Source organism: Furipterus horrens, unplaced genomic scaffold (genome assembly GCF_987537825.1).
Source record: "Furipterus horrens unplaced genomic scaffold, mFurHor1.1.pri manual_scaffold_2, whole genome shotgun sequence".
Taxonomy (NCBI): Eukaryota; Metazoa; Chordata; class Mammalia; order Chiroptera; family Furipteridae; genus Furipterus; species Furipterus horrens.
The window spans coordinates 13474631-13497088 of record NW_028327172.1 but is presented as its reverse complement, the minus strand read 5'-3'; positions in this window follow the sequence as shown (position 1 = coordinate 13497088).

The window sequence follows — 22458 nt, the reverse complement described above, 5'->3', positions numbered from 1 at the left end:
TAAAGTACACCCCAAATCTAAGCAAGAACAGGTTCTCCGTGCATAAGCTGTTGTCACTATTTATGATGCAGGAGACAGAGAATGAAATGAGAGGGCGTGAGAAGGGGGTTAGGGCCCCGGTTCTGCCTCTAACTGGCTATGTGACCCTCTCCTGCACCTGCAACATAAAATATAAAAACACCTGCCTCTCAGAGCTTGGCAGAGTCGAGTGGGGCCAATTAGATGAAAAAGGTGTGTAAACTGGAAAAGCTGATTCCTGTTATTATCATTATTGCTGTGGTTCTTATTGTGAAATGTTTCCCTCAAAGGGGGCAGGGAAGGGGGTGGAGCAGGAAGGCCAGCGGGGGGGAGGGTCACTTGCCTCCAGCCTCCACAAGAGCTGGGAGCACCTGGGCTTCCATCTGCCCTGCAGGGATGGTTACACCTTTGTGCCTGGGTGTGAGTGAGTGCACCTGTACCTGTGTGTCTGTGTGTGTCTGTGCAGGTGGGTGCTGGAAGATGGCCTGGGCACAGGGAATGCCAGTGTCTGTGGCAGGAAGTCATTTGTGGATTGTGAGTTCCCCCCAGGAAAAATACAAATGCCATCGGATTTCTAAGATGCTGGCAGTGGGCCTAGTTTTGGCACCTGGGAGACGGACGAGAGAGGCTGGGGTAGGGGTTTGGGCCTGGTCTTAGGGCTAGCGCCTGGGGATAGGTCTCAGCAGTGATCCCCTCTGTGGGGATCAGGGACACATTCAGGAAGAGGATGTTGTCAGAGACCCCTGTGGTTGAACCCAGGGGTTTTGGACCTGATGGACCTGGGTTCAAATCCTAGTTATAGAACCATGGGCCAGTCCTCTCTTTTCTCTAAGCCTCAGTTCCCTGGTCTCTAAAATGGGGATATTAGCAGAGCCTAGCTCCTAGAGCTTATTGGGAGTTTAACAGAATGGATGCATGCAAATCAAGAACAGACACATAGTAAATTATTGTTGCCATTATTATTAATAGGCAGCCCAGAAGGAGGGAGGGAGAGGGCCTCAGGAGGTACTTGTGCTTTGTATACTGTAAAAGGTAGCTCTGGGGTTGTCAGGCCAGGGTGGTTGAAGTGGCTACAAGGAGCAACATTTTGGTCCAAGACAAAAGGGCCACTCTTCCAGGGAGTGAGGCAGAGGAGCTGGGCTTATATCACTCCTGCCAGTTCCCCTTCCTGGTTCCCCTCACTTCCTCTAGAGCTTCCTCCCCTAGGAGCCTGCCTGCCTGATCAGACCTCTGGGGCTTTCCTCTCCACCCCTGGTGGTTCCCAGGCTAAGCAAAGCTTTGGGGACTGGGAGAAGCAAGCAGCTGGGAGCTCAGGAAATCTGAGGCAGGCCTCCTTCCCTCCACCCCACTCCCTCCAGGCTACTCTCCGTCCTGTGAATCATCCTCATGTTGCTGTTGATACTCCAGGACCTTGGAATGTCAAGTAGTTCCTCATCTAGGGTCGAGACATCAGGATGGGGTGGAAACCATGAGGTTCAGCCTTTCCTAGAGGAGAGATATGACAGCTCTAGAGCCAGAGAACCACAGTGAGCCCTTTTCTGCATCCAATGGGGCAGAACTCAAGGGTAAGAACAGGACTTGGGAGTTAGAGCATCAGGGATTTAGAGTCAAAGCACTAGTCCTCCCTAACTAGCTCTGCAACCTTACGCAAATTCTCAGCCTCTCTGAGCCTCAGTTTCTTCATCTGTCAAATGGAAAGAGGGAAACTGGGTACTGGAAAGATAAAAGGAGACTCTACATGTCTGTCCTGGGCTCAGGGCCTGGCTCACAGTAAGAGCTCAGTATATGTTCACTGGCTTGGTGAACGAACATGTGGATAGGGCAGTGAGTGGGGGTGGAGGGGGGTGCGTGTGGCGATCTGCAGGAAAGCCGTCCTCCACCAGCTAGCAAGGGGAGGGCGCGCCTGAGGACCTTGTCTCCTAGGCCCCGGACACCCATGGCTCTGTGATGGCGTGGAGGGGGCAGCTTCCAAAACTCAGACAGGATGGAGTGTGGGTTATTCCTTGTGGCACAGCCAACACTTCTACAAACCAAACAAGAGCCTCAGGCAGGGTCTGCATTCAAAGTGCTTGAGCACCACCTGTGCCAACAGAGTCTAATTCATAAAATCACTGTGTTAGCAGAGCAAAATCTCAGTCCCACTTCAGACCACAGGATTGGAAACTGGAGGGAGGGAGGGAGTAGCCTGGGCAGCAGTCTGCATTTCAGCAAGCCCTCCAGGAGATTCTGATAGGAGCTCGAGTTGGAGAGCGCAGATTCCTAGTTGTAAAACGGACACTTAGCTATTATTTCAGCCCATCCTACAGGTAAGACGAATGAGGGTCTCTTTGCTAGATAGCATCCTGGAAGTGAAAGTGAGGGGTCCGGGACCCACAGCTTTCGGTTCTCGAGTAATTTTGCTTGTGATCTCAAGATCAGACTGCTGACTCAGGTGGAGAAGGGGCAGGCTCTGGGCTGAGGGGCTGGCTCGCACTCCGGAGAGGAGGCTGGCATATTTGTTTATTTTTCCCTTAGAGATGCCTCAACCCTAATCTACATAAATAAAGCCCAGCCTGGCACCTTTGAGTGATCGGTTTATTAGTACTCGGGGGCCGCTGCCGAGGCGGATTGCAATAACAAAGGCGGCTCCACCGCCTCGCGCCGAGGCATCATTATGTAACGGCTCGGAGGAGCAGCGGAGGGCCTGGGCGCCAGAGGCCCTGAGCGCACTTGGCGGGCTCGGGTCGGGGCTCCCGGCTCGGGAGGCTGCACTTCTGAGCGCTGGGGCTCTGGGCACGGCGGTGGCGGGTGGAAGGAGCCCCTGCTCAGGAATCTTTATCTCCTTCACCCCGCGCTCTCCTTCTCCCATGCTCAGAGGCAAAGAGGCCCCTAAAGGCAGCTGCACCTGGGGACCCCGGAGGCCCAGCAAGGGCTTCCGCTCCCGCACTCCTCACCGCCCCTCCTTGCCCCACCCTCGCTTTGATTTCGAGGAGAGTGAGAGGAAAAAACAACACTTCGGGCTACTTCAGGGGGCGAGACAAGCAGCTTGTACATCGGGCTCATGTCCACCTCTGTGAGGTGGCCCAGTTTATAGATGGGAATCTGAGGCCCAGAAAGGGCTGGTTCATACCCTGAGAATTCCACTCCCTCTAGAGCCCTGGTTTTTTACCTCACACTCCCCTAGGGGTCTTCATAACCCCCATGCATCAGTTGTTGCCTCAGTTTCCCCATTGGGGGTCAGGGTGACAGGATGAGAAGCACTGTGTGCATCTCTACATTAGGGGCACAGGCAGCACTGCAGCTGGGATGCTGGTGCCCACTGAGCAAATGGTGTCAAGGACGCAGCCATGGCTGTTTGTGTTGGGGGGGGGGTCAGCACGCCAGTCCCTGCCCCCACAGTCCCCACCATGCCCAGGCTCTCAGAGTCCAGCACTTCAGGCCTCCTGGCCTTCGTCCAGGTGGGCCCTGTGTCGGGAATGCCCTTCTTCCATCACAAGGCAGTCTCATCTCAGAAGTCTTCCCAGCATTCCCTCCCCTCCCCCATCCTCACCGAACACACACACGCACACACACACACCAGGAAGCCTTCAAGTCTGTTTCCTCCAGCTCTGGGAGCACCTGGTGACAGCACCTGACAACTGCATTAGGGGAGCTATTGTTATCTGTCTGCCTCCACGAGTCCATGCGCTCTGTGTCTGACTCATCTTCATGGAGCCGCCCTGCTTCTCAGCACAGGTCCTAGCACACAGTAGGCCTCTTCCAGCACTGAGTATCTTTGAGATGAAGGATGGAGCTGTCCTCAGATGGATTTAATGTTTGGTGACAGTCTTCAGACTATGGCTTCAGAACTCCACAGACCTGCCCATGGCTCTGCCAATTCCTAGCTCTGTGGCCTTGGCAATTTTTGTAACCTCCTGGGCCTTCATTTCCAATTATTAAACAGGGATGATGGCAAACCCAGACTCATGGTGCTAATTAGTGGTTATTAAGCACTTACTATATGCTGGGCTCTGCAGTCCAGCCCTGAGGAGGTGGGTACTACTATTACCTCCATTTTGTAGATATGTCACTCTCCCAAATCACCAGCTGATAAGGGACAGAGCCTGGATTCAAACCCTGGTTTCTCTGTCTCCCGTGTTTCCAGTCTTCCTTTCCCAGGATTATTTTGACAATCAGATGAGAAGAAGTTAAGGACAACCATACAGTTCATGCTCCATAACGCCTATGACCCTCGCTGTAAGGCTCCCAGGGCAGCTCTCCTTTTGCCCTTCAGGCTTCCCCCAACCTCTGTGGCCCTAGGGCATTCTGGGAGCCCTTCTGTGGAGGTGGGGCTGAAGGAGGGGGTTGCAGGAAGCATTCTGTTTCTGAGTACAAATAATTGTTTCATGTCCTTATATTAAGGGAAGGGCATAGTGTGCAATTGACAATCCAAGCATGTGGAGCTGCAGCTCCCTGCACTTGCCAATTGTTAAAATGTGTTTCCAGCCCAAAGCAGTAAACAGAAGCCCACTCTGCCTGGCTGCTCCCACCGTCCTGGGGTCAAGGAGGAAATTGACCCCAGCCAGACCTACAGAAAGAGGAGGTGTCAGCGGGGATGCTGTGGCAGGGAGACAGTTCCAATGAGTGTCCCCCAGGCCCTAAAAACTTCAGAGGGCTCTTCACCTCTCTCGGCCTCAGTATACACAGCTGAAAATGGGCCTGCAACTAGCGCCCTGTCCATTTCATAGGGGAGAAAAGTGGCTGTAAAGGTGCTTTGTACTCATGAATATTATGACTGCCGCTATTAATAAGGAGAACAGTGAGAGTACCCAATTCCATCTTGTCCCTTCCGTGTCTCTTCAACTCAGCTGCCTCCACCTACCCTAACATGTGACCTAACCCTAACCCCAGCCACCTTCCTCTCTCCCTGGGACTGCTGTCTTCCCTCCTACCTGGCTCCCCAGCTCTTAACTCTGCCACTAGGCAGCTCTCCACACAGCAGTCCAAGAGAGCTTTGAAAAAGCTGATCAGAGATCATGAATCATGCCTTTCCCTGTTGCTTAGGATAAAATCCAGAATAAAAAGGTCACCGTAGCCAGCAAGGGCCTGCCTTTCCTGATCCCCTCCAGTACAGCCACACCACATCCACCTTCCTAGTTCTAGCCACTGAACTTGATCCCACCTTGGGCCCTTAGCACATGCTGTTCCCTCCACCTGGAATGCTCTTCCCCTCAGGCCTTCACTGCCTCTCCTTCACCACTGACGTCAGCTAAAAGACCACCTTGGAGACACTTCCCAGACCACACAAAATCACAGTAGACCCCTGTCACTCACCTGCTTCACCCTGTCTCACTGCGCTTATGGCATGTGTCACCATCTAAGATTTTCTTTAATTTTTTTTTTATTTATTGATTTGAGAGAAAGAGAGAGAGGAAAGGGGAGAGAGAGAGAGAGAAACATTGCTTTGTTGTTCCACTTATTCATGCATTCACTGATTGTTTCTTCTATGTGCCCTGACCAGGGTTCAAACCCACAACCTTGGTGTATTGGAATATCTCCAACCAACTGAGCTAGCCAGTCAGAGCCTCCTTTAAATTTTTAAATTTACCTGTTTATGTTATCTGCCTCTTCTGGAATATACCTTTCTGGAGGATACAAACTTCATTTATCTCACTTACCACTGTATCCCCAGCACCTTACTCTACTGTGAGAGAGAGGGAGAGAGAGAAATCACTACTAATAAATGGCTGTGGAGAGCAGAGCCTGGGCCTCACTGCTGTCGCAGAAGGGCCTGGCCTGTGCAGCAGTGACAGCAGCCCAGGCAGAAAGGCTAGCACAGCTCTCCATTCCGCAACATTTTTCCATTGTTCCAGCTAAAACGAAGGAAGGAAGGAAGGAATGCCTGCCTGTATACATATGTATATACGCACAGGAAATGAGTGACGAGTGGAACCCATTTCTGCATCAGGGAAGCTTGTAATCTGGTGAAGGAGGCAGGCATCTGAGCTGACACTCCTCCCAGCTGCGCTCTTGCGCGTCCCTCTGTCCTGCGTCTGGCCCTGTCCTGCGTGCTGTGCCCTCTGCTGGGACTTTCTCCCCCACCATGCCACAGTCTTCAGCTGCCAGCGCTTGCTCATGCTTCTCTGATCTCAGCACATTCACTCTGGAAACCTTTCCGAAGTCCCCACCTGCACCCCTCATACCCTAAACCAGGGTTAGACCCCATAGACCCCGAAGGGACCCCAGCAGCTCAGAAGTGGATTTCACAGCTGGGTTCTGAGTGCTCAGGGCTGGCTGAGCACCCCTTCCAGGCGGAACTGTGCCAGTTCCCAGCTGCATCTTTGTGCCCAGCACAGAGCCAGAGCCTGGTAGGTGTCTGGAAAGTGTGAGAAAGTGTGGGGGTTGCGGGGAGACTCAGAGCAGACGTGGCCTCAGCTGCCCCCTCCTGCATGCACACAGCTCCCTGGCTGGGGCCTTAATCCCTGAGGCCCAAGAAGCCTGTTTAGAATGCCCCACAGGTGCATCTACCCTCTGACCTACCCCCCACTCACCTGCTGTCCTCATGCCTACTTTCCCATCCCCAACCCCCTCCAAGACAGGGCAGCCTGGGAGATGGTGAGGAACCCCAGCCACCCTGGCCTCTCTCCTCTGCCCAGCCCTCCCACCCCTCTGTCTTCCTTTCTTTCCCTTCTGCTTTGTTTCATAGTCAATCCCCTCCCCCTGCCTGCTGAATGTTAACTGAAAAGAAAAGGAAAAAAAAAAAAAGGCCCACACAGCAGAGTCAACAGTGAAAAATAACCAATTTAAGGAGTAATCACTGCTGTAATGATGGTCGAAGCCCTGAGTCACCGCGGAGAATCAGGCGGCTCTGCGGCTGGTGTTGCAGGGCTTGTTTCACGCCCAGGACCTCAGCGTCTCCACCTGTGAAGTGGAGGGAATAACACTGGCCCAAGAGAACTGATGGAGTGTCGCCTTAACCTCATGATTCCCCCTGGAGCTGCAATGGGAGGTTAAGGTAGCATGCACAGCCCGGGGCTCATGTTTCCTGCAGGGCGCCCAGTGGGAGGAAGGGAGTTGGGTAGGAGTGGGGCCAGGGCTTTCCCAGAAAGGCCCACCGCTTAGGGTGCTTGGGAGAGGCTTCCTAGAAGCCTTAACTGAGCGGGGAAGGATGAATGGGAGCCATATGAAGTGATGGAGTGATGGACAGTCAGCCTTGGAAGGAGCTAGGGATGTACTCTGGTCCCACACTCTTGCCCAAAAGCCATGAACTACGAAGCCAGAAGCATTCAGTACCAGTCCTGGCTTTGGCAAGACTTTATTATGTGAAGTATAGTTGGTGAAACTGTGTGCCTTTCGGGGCTTCAATATCTTCACCCTTGAAATGGGGATAATTAGTCCTGTCCTGCCTGTGTCACAGATGTTCAACTGCCATTCAGGCTTGAAATAAACAGAGGCTGCAAGCAGGATGGCAGTGCCTTTGAGACCTTCTGGAAATCACCTATGAAGTATATCAAGAATGCAGATTAACAGGGCCCTTTTGGGACCTCCTGGGTCAGAATCTATGATGGCGGGGCCTGCGGATCTTCATTCCAAATGCTCACCCCCATGTTGTCTGGGATTGCAGCCTTAAGGCAGTGAACTCTCACCAGAAGCCAGGGACTCGGGTTCCAGTCTGGCTGATCCTCTGAGGAGCTGTGTGGACTCAGGGGTCCTCTGAGTTTGTCACCTTGGAGGGGCCTCTCTGAATGGTCAGGGGTGGTGTTGGCTGGGCAGTGGGAGGTAGAGAGAGCCTCAAGCCTGGCCACAGAGGCCCAGTGAAGCAGGGTCCCAGGGCCTGGAATCTGGTGCTGACCTTTCTGTAAAAGAAGGACAAACCCCACTGCCCCCAGATCCAGCTGGGCCTCAAGGAGCCCGAGCTCTGTGGAGGGCTAGCAGGTGGGCCATCTGCTCAGGCCTGGGCCTGGGGAGAGGGAGTGGCCCAGGCACAGCGCTGAATGGCCTCTCTGTTGGGGCCCAGGCTGAAGAACAGATGGCCTGGGGGCCGCTGGCAGAGGAGGGGGCAGACAGAGGCCAGGCCTGCCTCCTGTCCCTGCCAAGTCACAAAGTCCTCTTCTTGTGAGAGGCGCCCCCGCCCACCCCCAGCCACTCGTGGCAACAGCCATCAGGAAGAAACAGGTCTGACATGACAGGTCTAAGGGGTATTCGCAGCAAGCTGCCAGTGGCCCGAGAAGTGGCCAGACACCTTCCACTTCAGCTAGAGCACAAAGGAGGTGGCCCGGTGGGTCAAGGAGGGGCTCTCAGACCCCATCAGCCCAGGGGAGCTCAGAGTTTACTCAATCTAAACCTGTCCCACCAGTTTCACCAAGGGGGAAACCGTGGCCTGGGAAGGGGGCCGAGGTCTCACCCCACATCACCCAGCACATCAGCAGCAGAGCTGGGATAGGAGCCCTCGTGTCCTGATTCATGGTTTGAGGCTCTTTCTACTGCTTCCCTCCAACCGCCTCCTCCCTCCCCTGCAAGGAGGCCCAGGGCTGCCTGGGGCCTGGTCCTGCCCACCCACCTTTGACTTCCATCCTGCCCTGCCTCCTGCAAACTCCTTAGAGGCCCAAAGCAAGTCCCTCCTCTTAGGAACCTTCTAGCTCTTCCTTGGTGCCCACCCTCCAGAAACAGGAGGCCGTCCACTGTCTTCGGGTTCCCAAGGCCAATCCTTTCATTGTAACTGAGACCCAAAGAGGGAAGGACGTTTAGAAATGGTCCCTAGCACCTCCTGCCCCAGCTATTCTCCTGTGCTTCAGTTTTCTTTAAAATGATATTTAAAAGAGCTTCTTTAAAAAGAGACTATCAAGGAAACTGGTAAAACAAGGGTCCCTCTGGGTCGCTTTCTTGAAAAGAGGTATTTTCTCCTGCTTTCTCTCAAAGGTGTCCTAGAGGCTGAGCTTTCATTTCTTTTCAGCGGCTGGCCCTGAGCGGGGGTGGGGAGGGGTTGGTGCCAGGGGAGGAGCCACACCTGTTGACAATTGGGTGAGGCTGGTGATGTTTCTGCCTTGTGTGCTAGCTCCCTCCAGGGTGATCAAGGTCTGCAATCACCTCACAACTGTTGTTGGGCCTGACCAGAAGGGGCCTGAGGGGCAGGTGGAGGGGTGGGGGAGGAGGGGCGGTGGCCCCTTGTGCAGGAGAGATCAGGTATGAAACCAGGCTTCAGGTGTGAACTTAGATCAGTCTCTGAGCCTCACCTGGGCCTCCTTGACCAGCCTATGGGGATACCAGGAGGATCCCCAGGAAAGTCGGATGTGTCCAAACTCCAGTCCCCAGAGAGGGTGAGGTCAGGCCTCAACCCTTGGCCCTCACAGGGGCCCAGCCCAGTTGAAAGCACCCCTGCCCCCAACAACCACACACTTCCCAGGGTGCCTCAGTTCACTTAGCCAAGAGAACCCTGATTCTCCCCTTCACCAGTGTTCCTGGCAGGACTCTCTGTCCAGCCTCGCTGTGTGTCTTTAGGTACAGCCCTACCCCCCTCTGACACTCAAGGTTCCCAGCCCTCAAAGGAGTGGACTTGGACCCCTCACTCTCCATACCATCTTCCACCGCTGGGAAACCACTCCAGGCTTCCTCTGAACACGTGGGACAGGGCCTGCCTGGTGTAAGGAAGGCTGGAGAGGTCCGAGGCCAGGGAGTGAGGAGGACAGGTCCCAATACCCAGTAGCTTCTAGTGGTGACCAAGAGACAAGCCCAGTCCAGGAAAAATTTGAAGATGCTCTGAGACCTGCTTCATTCCTTCCATTATTCATTTATTCATTGAGAACCTGTAATATACCAGGAACATCCTGGGCTCTGGGCACACAGCGGAGAAAGAAGCAGGTGTGCATGCTGTCTGGTTGTCCCCAAGACTATCACCTGGTGGAGGAGACAGCAGCGTCCACCAGCAGATTCATGTAGTGACCAAATGTGACTGATGCCTTAAAGGTTGTAAAGGGGCCCTCAGAGAGAAAGAGTAATGGCAGTGAGGAGGGGAGGAATATTCTCCAGATGAGAGGCAGACCCTGGCCTCTCTGAGAGGTGACAGAGCTGGGACCTGAAGGATGACAGAGGGCCGCCACATATTATATCAGGTGGAGGTACGGATTGGGCCAAGGAGCTCCAAGAGGCCTTCCTGGCTGATGCAGGGTGGTGGCAGGCGCACGTGGGCATGGGCACAGCGCAGAGGAAATTTGAGAAGTAGCCAGGCCTGGGAAGAAGTTTTCCTTCTTCCCAAGACCCATGGGACGCAACGTGGGGCAGTGACTTGATAGAATCCATGTCGTCCACATTTTCACCAGCTCCTCTGGCTACTGTTTGCCATAGCGATTGGCTAGGAAGTAAGGGAGGCGGCGAAGAGCCTGATACAGGGGTCTCCTGAGGGGGCTTATTTCTATGTCCACTTTGTCCCCCTCAAAAAAGAAAGAGTAAAGTTGTACTAGTAGTTCTAGACTGACCCTGATGTCCCCATTTGGTCCCTATGTCCACTGTGGCCCAGGGACGAGGGGACTTGGATCACACAGGGAAGCTGGCAGTAAGGTCCTTTTCTTCTCTTCCAGCTTCTTGAAGAATTTTTCTTCTCATGTGAGATGAGTTCCGTGAATTTATAGATAATAATACCCTTCAACTGATTTTTCACCAGGGAGACAAAGGACTTAAAAAGAAATGAGAAAAAGAAGTAAAAAACTCCGACCCTAACGCAAACCCTGGAGCCCAGAGCTGGACTCAGTGGGGGTCCTCCCCTCCTCCTGCGGTCACTGTGACAGTCCCAGGTGAGGAAAAGGCGATAACCATGGAGTGGGGTCGGACGAGAATGAGAACCTGGCCCCCAAACTCCAAGTGTAAGTGAGAAGACCATTTGCAGTAGGAGTTTCTGTCCACGATTAATGCTAATGAGCCTAAGCAGAAATATAGATTTTTGCTTTGCGATCTTAGCTAATGAGAGCATAAAACCATTCACAATCGTTAAAGCACTTAAAAAGACTGTTTTATTTTCATCTAATTTAATTTTTCATTTATTTCTCTGCATGCTCAATAACATTCATAATATAGCAGTATGGCAGTGCGTGATTATTGTTGATAAGTGAGTAAATACACTGAGTATGTGTGATCACATGTTTTTGCTGGGTGAAAGGGCATGAGCAAACTTGCTGGAGTGCCTTGGGCTGCGATGTGAGGAGCCCAGGATTGGGTACCCTGGGCTCTGCTGGCTTCCTGCAGAAGGTGACAGTCCAGGTGGTGCCAAGGACACCTCCCACCAGGCCTACTTGGGGGGAAGGCACCCTCACCTGGGAGTCCTTGGGTGCCTATCAGCCCCACACCATCCTCTAGCTCATTCCATAACAAGGATTCGCAGAAACACTCCCCCCAGCCCAGGCTCTTGTCTGGGAGGCTGTTTTTTTTTTTAACTCCCCAAGTGAACCAGAAGTTCATTCCCTTAAAGGGTAAACGGCAGATCCTGGCAAGGCCTCCCGATTACTTATTCACTGGCCAGTAATAGAAGAGCACACACATCCTGGCTAGAGAGGGGCATTTCTGTGCCCACACGTGAAGCCCTGGAGGCCAGGAGGCTTGGAGCATGCCTCCTGCCAGGTTTTCCACCAGCTGCTTCCGCACCAAGGCTCACTTTTCTGGCCTGTCTGTATTGGGCACATTGTTTCTCAGTATTTCTCTTTACAGCATCCTGGAAAGGTGCAGTAATGCTAGGTGGGCACTGAGGGTCTGCTATGTGCCAGGCTTGGGCCCCCTACTTCACGTGTGTGATGGAGGCTCCCTCCCACGGAGCCCAGCTTCAGGCCAAGATGCCCTTCATTGCTCTGGGGTTTAAGATCCTCTGCAGGATGTACTGTTGCCATCGACCACCCAACCCTGACACCATGCTGTACACCCAGGGTCCCACCACACCCAGGGGAAGATGTGTCTGGCTGCCTGCAGCTGAGCTAGGCAAGGCCTTCAACCCCAAGCAGCTTAAAGTCCTCTGGCTAGAGGTTCAGAGCACCAGGTTTTTTCCCATCCAAGTCCTCCCAATTCTCCTTTTCCCAAAAAGGTCTTTACAAACCCAGAGGTCCTTGGATGCCCCCAGATGCCCTAAATTCATCCATTTGACCACCTGCCCCCCTTCTCCCCATACATCCCTGTCACGAGGACCCCGCCGGACAGCTCCCCAGAGCACATTCCCACTCCTGTTCCCAGGCAGCAGTTTTCCATGAGTTGACATCACTGCACATTTATTAATAAAACGAGCAAAATAACCAAAGGCTTTGGCAGCTCCTGACATTTGTCAGAGGCTCTCTGTATGCCCAGTGGCACCAGGGTGCCCTGGAGAGGAAGTCTGTGAGGACCCACTGGGGAATAGGTCCCTGGTCATTGGAGGAACCATCCAGAATCCACAAGGGTAGACGGCCCCACTGCTGTCTTGGCTCAGGGTGGCTTTCGGGAAAGGAAGCCATGACGGAGCGGAGTAGCCTGCACATGGCTGCTGGGAGCAACTTGCTCATGAGACCCTGCAGTGCTCCGCCTTGGACAGAGGGCCAGGCCAGAGTCCCTCAGCCCTCAGGAGTGGCAGAGAGTGGGTCAGTGCCCACCCACCAGGGGAAGTACTCTTTGTGCTAATAGTGCTGGTTTAAGATCCTACTTCAATGTTTAAATCCTGCCTCTGCCCCTCACTGGCTATGGGGCCTTTGCCAAATCACCTAACCCAGCTCCCCAGGTCTAAGTCATCCAGCCTGCTGCACCCACTGCAAACGCATCGCTGGGCCCATCCTAGAAGAGGACAGTTGTTCCTACCATTCAGGTCAGTGTGAAGATTAAATTGATGAGCATATATAAATAATACCAAAATCTAGCCAACATTCACTAAGACTGCTGCTCCTCTAACTCATTTAATCCTCACATAACCCAACAAGGTCGGCAACATTATTAAACCCATCTCGCAGATGAGGAGACTGAAGCTCAGAGCGTTAAGTAATTTTCCGGAGGCTGTACAAATGGTAGTGGCTGGGATCCACCTCATCTGCTTGGCACAGTGCCTGGAAATAACTACACGTTAATTGGTGGTTTGTTTACAAGAAAAAAAAGTGCGAGTGGAGCTCAGGTCTGTTGCTCGGTCTTCGGGAGGGGAATGTTGTCTCTGCTCTGCCACCCAGAACATTCTGTCCTATCCCTGGTCAACCTGACCAAGGGATATCCTTGCTGAAGTGCCCCACGGTCCAGATCTGCAGCCACAGCTGGCTGCCTCTGTCCCATTACCTGCACCTCCAGGCTCCAAGAAGAATCTCAGAAGCTGCATCCAGCATGATCCCCCCCAGGCGCACCCACTCAGCCCTTGACCGTTTTATCCTGAAGCCTGTGGCGCTCCCCCACCAGTGGGAGAGGGAAAATGCTGTGTGCTTTCTCAGCTCATGCCTGTACGTTCAAGTTCACAGGCGGGGCTTTTCTTAGACCAGTGCATCATTTATGTTAGAAGAGTACTTTTGACATGAGGGAGAATTTCAGGGGGAAGGAAGGCACCGGGACGGGACTTGGGCGTGTTATCTTTCACCTTTCCAACTGACCTGTTCAGGATACCTCCTCCTCTTGGGAACCCTCCCAGTCGTGCCTTGTGCTCAACCAGTCCTGGCCCCGAGTTTCTTGCTTGGCGGGAGGCCTCGCTCACTAACCGGAAGCCCCAGAGCTCTGTGTCCTGGCAGCCTCCAGCGCAGAGCGGAGCACCCCCGAATGAGCATTCCTCCACTTTGGGATGACATCGACAGAGGCCCTCACTTTTCTGTGCCTCAGTTTCTCATTCTGTAAAGGAAAGATAATAATGGCATCTGCTTCATAGTGTTTTCATGATGATTAAGCGGGGGAACAATGTTGTAAAGGACTATGCGCGGTGCCTAGAATATAGGAAGCCTTCAGTAAGTGATAGTGACAATGATAAGGATGGAAATATTATTAACTCCGTTGATGGGATAAAGCTTTAGCTAATGACTTACAGATTGCTTGAGACCTAGAGCCAGTTGTACATTTAAAAAAAAAAAAAAATTCTCTGTGGGCATTAGGCTAGAGTGGGGGGTGAGGGGGAGAGAAGGTAGGAGGTGGCCACAGAGGTAGGTCCCTGGCTATGGCCACTGTCAGGGAGGTTAGCACAGCCTATGAGCCAAAGCCCCTTCTGTCTACAGCAGAATTCCTTCCTCCCCACCCCACCGCAGGTGGGGGGGTAGGGGCAGGGGTGGGACTGTACTACATCCCACACCCTAACTGTGGGTGATTAGACTCAGGCTGGACATACGACCTAATCTGGGCCAATCAGTTCTCTCTCCCAAACGTTTGAATTTGAAGGAAAGAAGAGGGAAGGACACAGCCAGCTGGCCTCGCAGCATGGCGGGGCTGGAGCCAGAAGAGTGGATACAGTTGCTCAGGGTAGCCATGGGCTCTGAGGAATGGAAGGCTCTGTTTGGCAGAGAGACAGAGGAACTAAGCCAGCTGGCAGAGTGGAGCTGAGATGAGGAGAGAGATGATCCTGACAGCTCTCCGCCCCGCCCTCATCTCCCCAGACCTAGCCCTTCCCACCAGCCCATGGTGAACAATCTGGAAGACACTATCTGAGCCTCATAAAGAAGTCCTCCCTTTTTGCCGAACCCAGCTTGAGTGGGTGTCTCTGACTCAAAACCCGGGAGACCAAGCAATACAGCCTTACTTCCAACCAGGCCAGAAATACCCATGTCGGCCCTGCACCCAGGGCTCCTACATCGGAGAAGAGGAGCTGAGACAGGCGTGTTTGCTTGCGTTCTGGTTCTGTAATCCGGGGAGCTGCTGAAGTCTGGGGCTGCCCTCTGAGCATGGGGTAGTGGCTAGAGCTCATGCTTGCTCTAATCTGTTATCTTGAGCCATTTCTGAAAAGTTGCTTCCAAGACAGAGCCCTCATTATAGATGCTTAATAATAACCTAACCATGGTTCACATTTATGCAGCCCTTTCCACATATAGATTCTCTTGTCACTGGTCTGGGAAGCTTACCCACATCTTCCCACTAGCCAAACTGGTCTCCTCTGAACCTTGGACATCCTCCTGCTGAGGCTGTCGCACTCTCAAAACAAGCAGACTGCAGACAAGGGCAGAGCACATACTTCAGAGGGAGGGAAGGTGGGTTCAAATCCCAGCCCTACCATCTATTTCCATTAGTGATCTTCTGATACGGTGGATTTTAAGAGCTCAGTACAAAGCCTGGCATTTAATGAAATCTCAAAAAGTGGCTTTGTTACTAGTAATTTGGTTAGAATCAGGTCTAGCTAAGCCAAAACACAGGCCTAGTCCTCACGTTTGCCAGGTTGTGTTTCAGCTTGAGACTTGATTAATCCCTGCTTATTTGTCACGAGACCAACTGAGGGATCTGATGTTCTGCTCGAGGACATACACAATCCTGAGCCTGAGCAGGGGACAGGTGGGGACCATGAGCCCAGCCTTAGTCCCTGCTCTAACTGGTCAATGAGTGATTTGCTGAATTATAGGGGTTCAATGCTCAAAATTTCAGTGGAGTCTTGGCCTCCTAGATTCTCAGAATCATCTACCAGAGTGTCCTCATCTCAGGGTTCGATTGTGTCCCCAGCAGGGCTCTGACTTTGTTAGGAGATCTGTGCACTCATGCTCGTCAGCAGCCCTGCTTCCCCTCCAAGTCCACCCTGAGTCTGATGTTCAACCCAGGGTACCCTGTGGCTGGAGGAGGACCACGGAGGATTTGGGTCTTTGCAGCATGCATGTGTGGAATTGATCTCGATTGACCTGAGCCTGATACTTTCTGTCTTTAAAGCTTCCATATCAGTTAACGGAAGCCAGCTGACCCCACCACCCTTATAAAGGTCACTGTCCCACATCCTTCGAGTGCTAGAGCTTCCACGTAACCTCAAGCTTCGCCTTCCACCCGCATCTCATCCCAACGCATCAGAGGTGACAGTGTTAATAACTGTGATGCTCAGTGTGCCAGAGGTTACCATTACCCCTCATCCCACTACAAGAGTCCCTACTGCCTCTCACCAGGTGATCCAGGTCTACACGCCATCATGCAATGTTGCTCTCAGGCCTGTTCTGGTGGCAACCCTCTTAGCCCAGGGTCCCCTCAAAGCAGAACCCATTGCAAGAATGTGTGTTTATTTTGGAAGGTAATTTTAGTGAGCAGAAATGAGGGACAAATACGAGTGGAAAAAAGAAAGCAGAAAACTCCACAGTGCATCATCAGGTCACTGCTGCAGGTGACTGCATCCCAGCGCTGCTGGGACCTTCTGAGCTGTGTACAGAAGGACCCTTGGACTTCTCAGCCAGATGGCAGACTGGCAGGAACACTCCCCTAGCAATTGCCATGGCCCATGGGTTGAGGTTGGCCCAGCGGAAGCCAACATTCTCCCACATGCCTTCACGCTGAGCATGAGCCCCAAGGCAGAAAAGGAGAAACGCTTTGTGCGCACGTGAAGCGAGAGGCTGTTGGTGCAAAGGAAGATGGAGCCTGCGCAGAACCATCTGTCACAGCATGGCTGGAAACAGAGATGCCACTGAGCGCCTGGGAGGCTGTGAATATGGGCTCTTGAGTCAGGCAGTCTGGGTTCAAATCTTTTGAGAGACTTCATTTTCCTCCACGCTTATAATAGGGAGAGTAGTAAGAGGAAAATACTTCATTGGGTTTTTATGAGGAAAATGAGAAAATCCACAGTGCCTGGCACATATAACCCTTTCATAAGAGTGACTTCTATTACTCCCGTTTTACGGTTGAAGAAATTGAGATGGAATTTCTAAGGGATCGAGAGAGAAGGGAGGAAGAGAGAAGGAGAGACTTCATTTAGAATTAGCTCAACCCTCCAGAGAAACGTTGGTTTGCTACTCTCAGAAAGACCTGGTATTTCCAGGCTGAGTCCCTCGCCCTCTTGACGTTTCTACACCCACTTTCCCTATCGCATAAGGGGATCCAGGAGTGGGAGAAGATACCCTTTTTCCCCCTAAACGTGCATTCATGCTTTTTCACTCTGGCTAAAGGGTTCGGAGCTTCCTGGTGATGTCACAGTGAGTTGCTATGGAGACCAGGTTGCTGTGAATGTCAGTCTGGGTCCATGAGGAACACAGTGATTAGCATCCCAGCTAGGCCCAGGGAGAGAGGAAATGAGGCACCCTGGCAGGTCTCATAAACACCTCTTCCTGCACCCCAAACACAGATGCACACAACAGAGCCAGCCAGCCACACATACATCCCACACAGCCCCCCGGTCCGCCCTGCTGGGCTGAGATCTGACTACATATGTTTGGGGGGAAAATAGCCCCCGCAACCAGGAGCAGGGTGACCGTAGTCAACATCAGCCACTCTCTCCGTCCATTCCCTCTGGGGGAAAGGTGCTGCTCACAGGTGACCGTGGCATCCTGAGCGTCTCCATAGCAACACTGAGGGCAGACCTCACTGAGCTGACCTCACTCTGGGGCCACTGGGTTCAGGCTGAGCTGTCATCACTAACAGGAGGAACAGCTATGAGGAATCTCTCCAGAAAAAACACAAACAGATCTGCCCTTTTAGGGTACAGGCTCTGGGTGAACCCATCCCAGGCCTCTTCTGGCTGAAAGGAAGGAGAGGGCGGTGGCCCAAGGCTTGGTTTTTCATTGGGCATAGATGGAGCCACAGGAAGAGGCTTTCCTGCCTCTGGAAACAGGAGACAGCCTCCCTGTAAAGAGCTCTGTCACCCGTTAGGCATAAGTCCTAGATAGGTAGCTCTGACCCGAGGCATGCGGAATGTCTTCCGGGAGACGGGCAGAGGCAGGGGGTGCCCCTCTGTCCTTCTCTGGACCCAAGGGGGGATCCTCCCTTGGGCCCTCGCCGGGTTCTGCCCCCTCCCAGGAAAGCCTGACTCCAGGCAGTGTCTGGCTGCTCCTGCTGCCGGTTCATCAGCTGCCTGCCTGCCTGCCCCTAAGCCAGGCCCTTCTCCAATTCAGGGGCTGGCTGGAGCATCTGCTTATTTGGAATGACTCTTCAGGAGGGACTCTCACCTTTCTCTGCCAGACCATCTAAGGAAATAGTTACTCTTGACCTTGACCCCATAGCCGGGGCCCTTCATTCTGCTGATGTGCAGTCTGGGAAGAGGGGAGAGAAACCACAAGTTGTGGTGGATGCAAAGCCCATTGCCACCCCTTTCTAGAAGTGTCTTGTCACATCCTCTCCACGAGACTCTTGTTTTCTCGGGGTTGTTGTGAGAATTAAATGGCCCCATAATTGTTCACATCCTTCTTCCCCTGCCCGGATCCCCCAGATGCCACCTCTTGCCTCAGAGGCCCTATACCTGTGCTCTGCACACATGTCGTATCATCTGTTGCTTCCCCTGGGCCCCCAAGGCTGACAGTTTTTCTACACTTTGCTTTTGCTGCCTCAACAAATGTGTCTCTCTAGTTAGTCCTGATCACTTTCCACCTGTCCCTTCCAGCAAGGAGGACTGCCAAAGCCTGTGGCCTGTTCTGTGTTAGTATCTGTGATGGACACTTCACAGCCATTATTTTTTTTAAGATTTTTAAAATGTATTCTTAGAGAGCAGAGAAGGGAGGGAGAAAGAGAGGGAGAGAAACATTGACGTGTGAGAGAAACATCGATTGGCTGCCTCTTGTACACGCCCCAACCATGGACTAGTCCCGCAACCTAGGCATGTGCCCTGACCGGGGATCAAAGAGGCGAACTTTTGCTTCATGGGACGATGCCCAACCAACTGAGCCACACTGGTCAGGGCACACAGCCATTATTTATGGAATTCTCACTACAAATCTGTCAGAAAAGTATCACTAGTCCCATTTCAGGGATTTTTTTTAAAATGGAGACTTACAGAAGTAAAATGATGTAGCCAAGGTCACACAGTAACCACAGCTGCCATTCATTACACATTTCCCTTTGTACACTAAAATACTTTATACACATGATCTCAGTATGGAGTAGGAAGTGAGTTAAGAGCATAAACTCTAGGGCCAGCCTTCCTGGTTTGAGTCCTGTCTCTTAAAAGCCGTGTGTAATATGTTATTCCAAATTTTTAATTTTATTTCATATTTTTAAAAAGCTGTGTGACCTTGGATTAGTTAATTAACCTCTCTGTGCCTTATCTGTAAAATAAGATAGTCATAGTGCTTCCCCCATCAGGTTGTTATGAGGATTAAATTAGGAATAAATAGTTTACAAAACTACCAGGAGCAAAGTAAGTGCTATATAAATCATGTTCACTGAAAATTGAAAAAAAAAGGGGGGGGGGGGCCAGCGTAGGGCTGGGGTAAAGAAAGCTTCACATCATTTTTGGGTCTAGTACTACTGTTGGTTGCATCGTAAGGGGCAAACAGCCTTGGAGAGGTGAGAGGATGTGTGTGGCAGGTCTGGGAGTTATGCCTGAGGTCCTGGTACCCGAGGCTTTGCTGGTTCCACCCCGCTAGATCCCCTGCTGGAGAGGACAACAGAGATCCTGCCAGAGGGCTAGAAAAAGTAAGGTCCATGGGGACTTAGAACCAGGAGGGAGGGCTGCCTGCTGACCCAGGAGTGACCCAGGACCTTGGCTGGGGCAGGACAGCTCAGAGGCTAGTGGAGGAGGGAGGGGAAAGGGGCCTGACAGAGGCTTACCAGGACCCTGGCGTTCCAAATTCCTGCTCTAGCTGAGACCAAGAAAAGGACCAGTTGTGAGTCAACTGGGCTGCTGACAGAGCCGGGCTCCCGGCCACCTCCCAAAGCCCTGTACTTCTTGCCTAGATTAGGCTTGAGCCCTTGTAAATCCGTGAATTGACTGTAGTTACTGGGGCAAAGCTCTCAGAGAGTTAGGAACTGCTGCGTTTGCTCATTTCCTCCTCCAGACAGTCTGGAAGAACAGAGGGATGCAGGCTCTCTCAGCCACTCCCTGACCTGGGTCCCAGCGCTGCCTCCAACCAGCCGGGTGATCTTAAACAAATCACTTACCCTCTCTGAGCTTCAATTTACTCATCTGAGAAACGGGGGCAATGATAGCATCTGACGCTTTACTGCTGTTTTAGGAGGGTCCAGCGCTATCACATTATATAATATGGATTAGCTTCCCACCCGGCACAGAGAAGGTTCCATCAGGAGAGCTATTATTTCCAACTTTGTGACCTTAGATAAGGAACTTGACATATCTGTGCCTTGTATCATGAGTTAATGATGTGAAGCTCAGAGCCCAGGGCCTGTGCCGGGGAGGAATGGTCAGTACATGGAAGTCCCTTTCCTCCCTGCTCGATGCCTGTGGACCACAGTTGACCCTTAGTTGGAAGAGAGTGTGCAGAAACGTGCTTGTCTGTCCAGGATGGGCAGGTGTCCTTGTGGTTACCTTAGGATGAAGAATCAGAGGCCCCAGAACGTCTTTGCTGCTTCCTCAGAGTCTTGGCACCAGAAACCAGGCCTTAAGCGATAATTATGGGGCAGACAGCGAGCAGAAATAATAATCTGGTTTTCACCTTGTTCTTCCTGCAAAATCATTCTGGAAGTGACAGCCAATCTCTCTGCACAGTTGAAGGGAACTAGGCAAAAGGGGCTCAGGCCAAGCCAGGAGTGACCTCTTGGATCCAGCATGGTGGTGGCAGCAAGACAGAGCAGCTACATGTGACCCCAAGGGAGGGAGGAGACTCAGCAGGATGTTCCCACCACACACCTCCCTATTCTCACCTCTCAGTCAGATGTGCGCACACGCACCTGTATCCCTTCACACACATGCCTGAAGATTGTCAGATGACTCCATTCCCGCTGCCCCCTTCATTCTCCAGCAGCACCCAAACTGCAAGGCTTGGCGAGCTTCTTCTCCAAAGTGCTCTGACAGCTGAGGAGAGCAAAGGTCTCCTTAGGGTGGTCTGAGGGCTCAGCATAAAGCAGCCTCCAGTGAGTGTAGCCTCCCCAGGTGAAAATGTGGGCTGAGCTTCACCTGCATTATCTCATTTAATCGCACGGACAGGAAATGCCTTGGCAGCCTTGTGTTTGAACTTGAGACTTCATGACCATTTTAGCCCTTGGTAAAGCTGAGCTTCTTTTAATTTGAAACAAGACCGAGACATGGGTAGTCATTGGTGTTCCCTTCAGGGACCAAGGCCGGTGAGGTCTCTGGGTTGGCGGGGAGTGGGTGATGGTAGCGGTGGTGGCAGTGGGGGGACGCGAGGGGACATTCAAGCAATAGAAAGTGAAACAGGAGGAATGTGGAGTGTGTGAGGAGTGGGGAACCAGGGCATGCGTGGGGGGCAGGATCTAGGAGAGAGGAGATTGAAGCAAGGGAGGCTGGGGACTGCTTCCGGAGGAGGAGGAGGGGAGGGCAAGAGAGAAGGAGCGAGCAGAAGCAGCAATGTCGGCGGGATTCATGGAGGGGAAGGAGATACACACGCTGCATGATGCGCCACTCCCTGCAGAAGCCTGGGAGATCTGCAGGTGCGCTGTGTGTCGGTGCACCTGGGTGCGGGGCGCCCTGGCCTTGAGCCTCCTGGTACTGGAGCCCTCCCGACCCTCTCTCCCACCAGACTGTGACAGTGCAGCAGCGGGAGGGAGCATGTGCCTCCACTCCTGAGCCCAGCCACAGCCCAGAGCCAGGGCCCGTCAGCATCGCCAGCATCGCTGGGACTCCGACAGCAACCTGTGCTTGGCTGAGTTCCATTTGGGTGGGTTTGGAGGCTTTTACTCTTTGTTTTCTAGTTTGGTTTCATTTAACAAAGGAGGTGATTCAGGTTCAAACCCAGCCCTCACCTGTACAGTGAAAATGAATTGGCTCCAGTCACCTTTGGTTGGCCCAGTGCCCAGCTGAGGTCCTGGGATCACAGGAGGTGATGGGGGGGGGGGGGGGGGAGTGCTTCTGGCCTGGCCATTGGATTTTGCCTACTGGGAGGAAGGCCAGGCTCACTGTTGAGAAGGCCAGGGGGCCGAAAGGGCCCCCTCCTCTCAGCAGTCTGTCTAACTCTGGGCTGCCCCCTGAGTCCCGGGCATTTGAGCCCAGGGAGGGAGGAGAATGGACTCCGCAGTCCAGGTCTATTTAGTCCAGGAAAAGATTAGTCAAAACCGCCACAGCTGATGTTTCCAGTACCATAGGTGCCAGACTGAGATTCTGGAAGCTGCTTCTCTCTGTTTGGACAGGAAAGCACCAAGGCAAACATAGAGTCAAGAGTGTGGGACAGGTGTCTGCAGGACATTGCAAGGAGCCTTTCCACCCGGAATGGGCTCCATACTAGACTGTTCTTTGGGGAGAAGGGGCATATAGCACCCCTGAGGGTCCCAGAGGTGGGCAAACTTTCAGAGATGGCTGACAGTGTGCCCGCAGGAGCTTTGGGAAGGTACATGTCTGTGGGGAGGCCGGCACACTTACTGCAGTGTTGGCCCAGCTCTACTGTGAGGCACCAGATTAACTGATGGAGGGCGGGGAACGGGGCAGGGGGAGGCTGGGCCCTGGGGTGGGGAGAGGAGAGAACAGAAGAGGTGTGTTTGGGGCAAGAGCTGGAGGCATGAAAAGTCTCC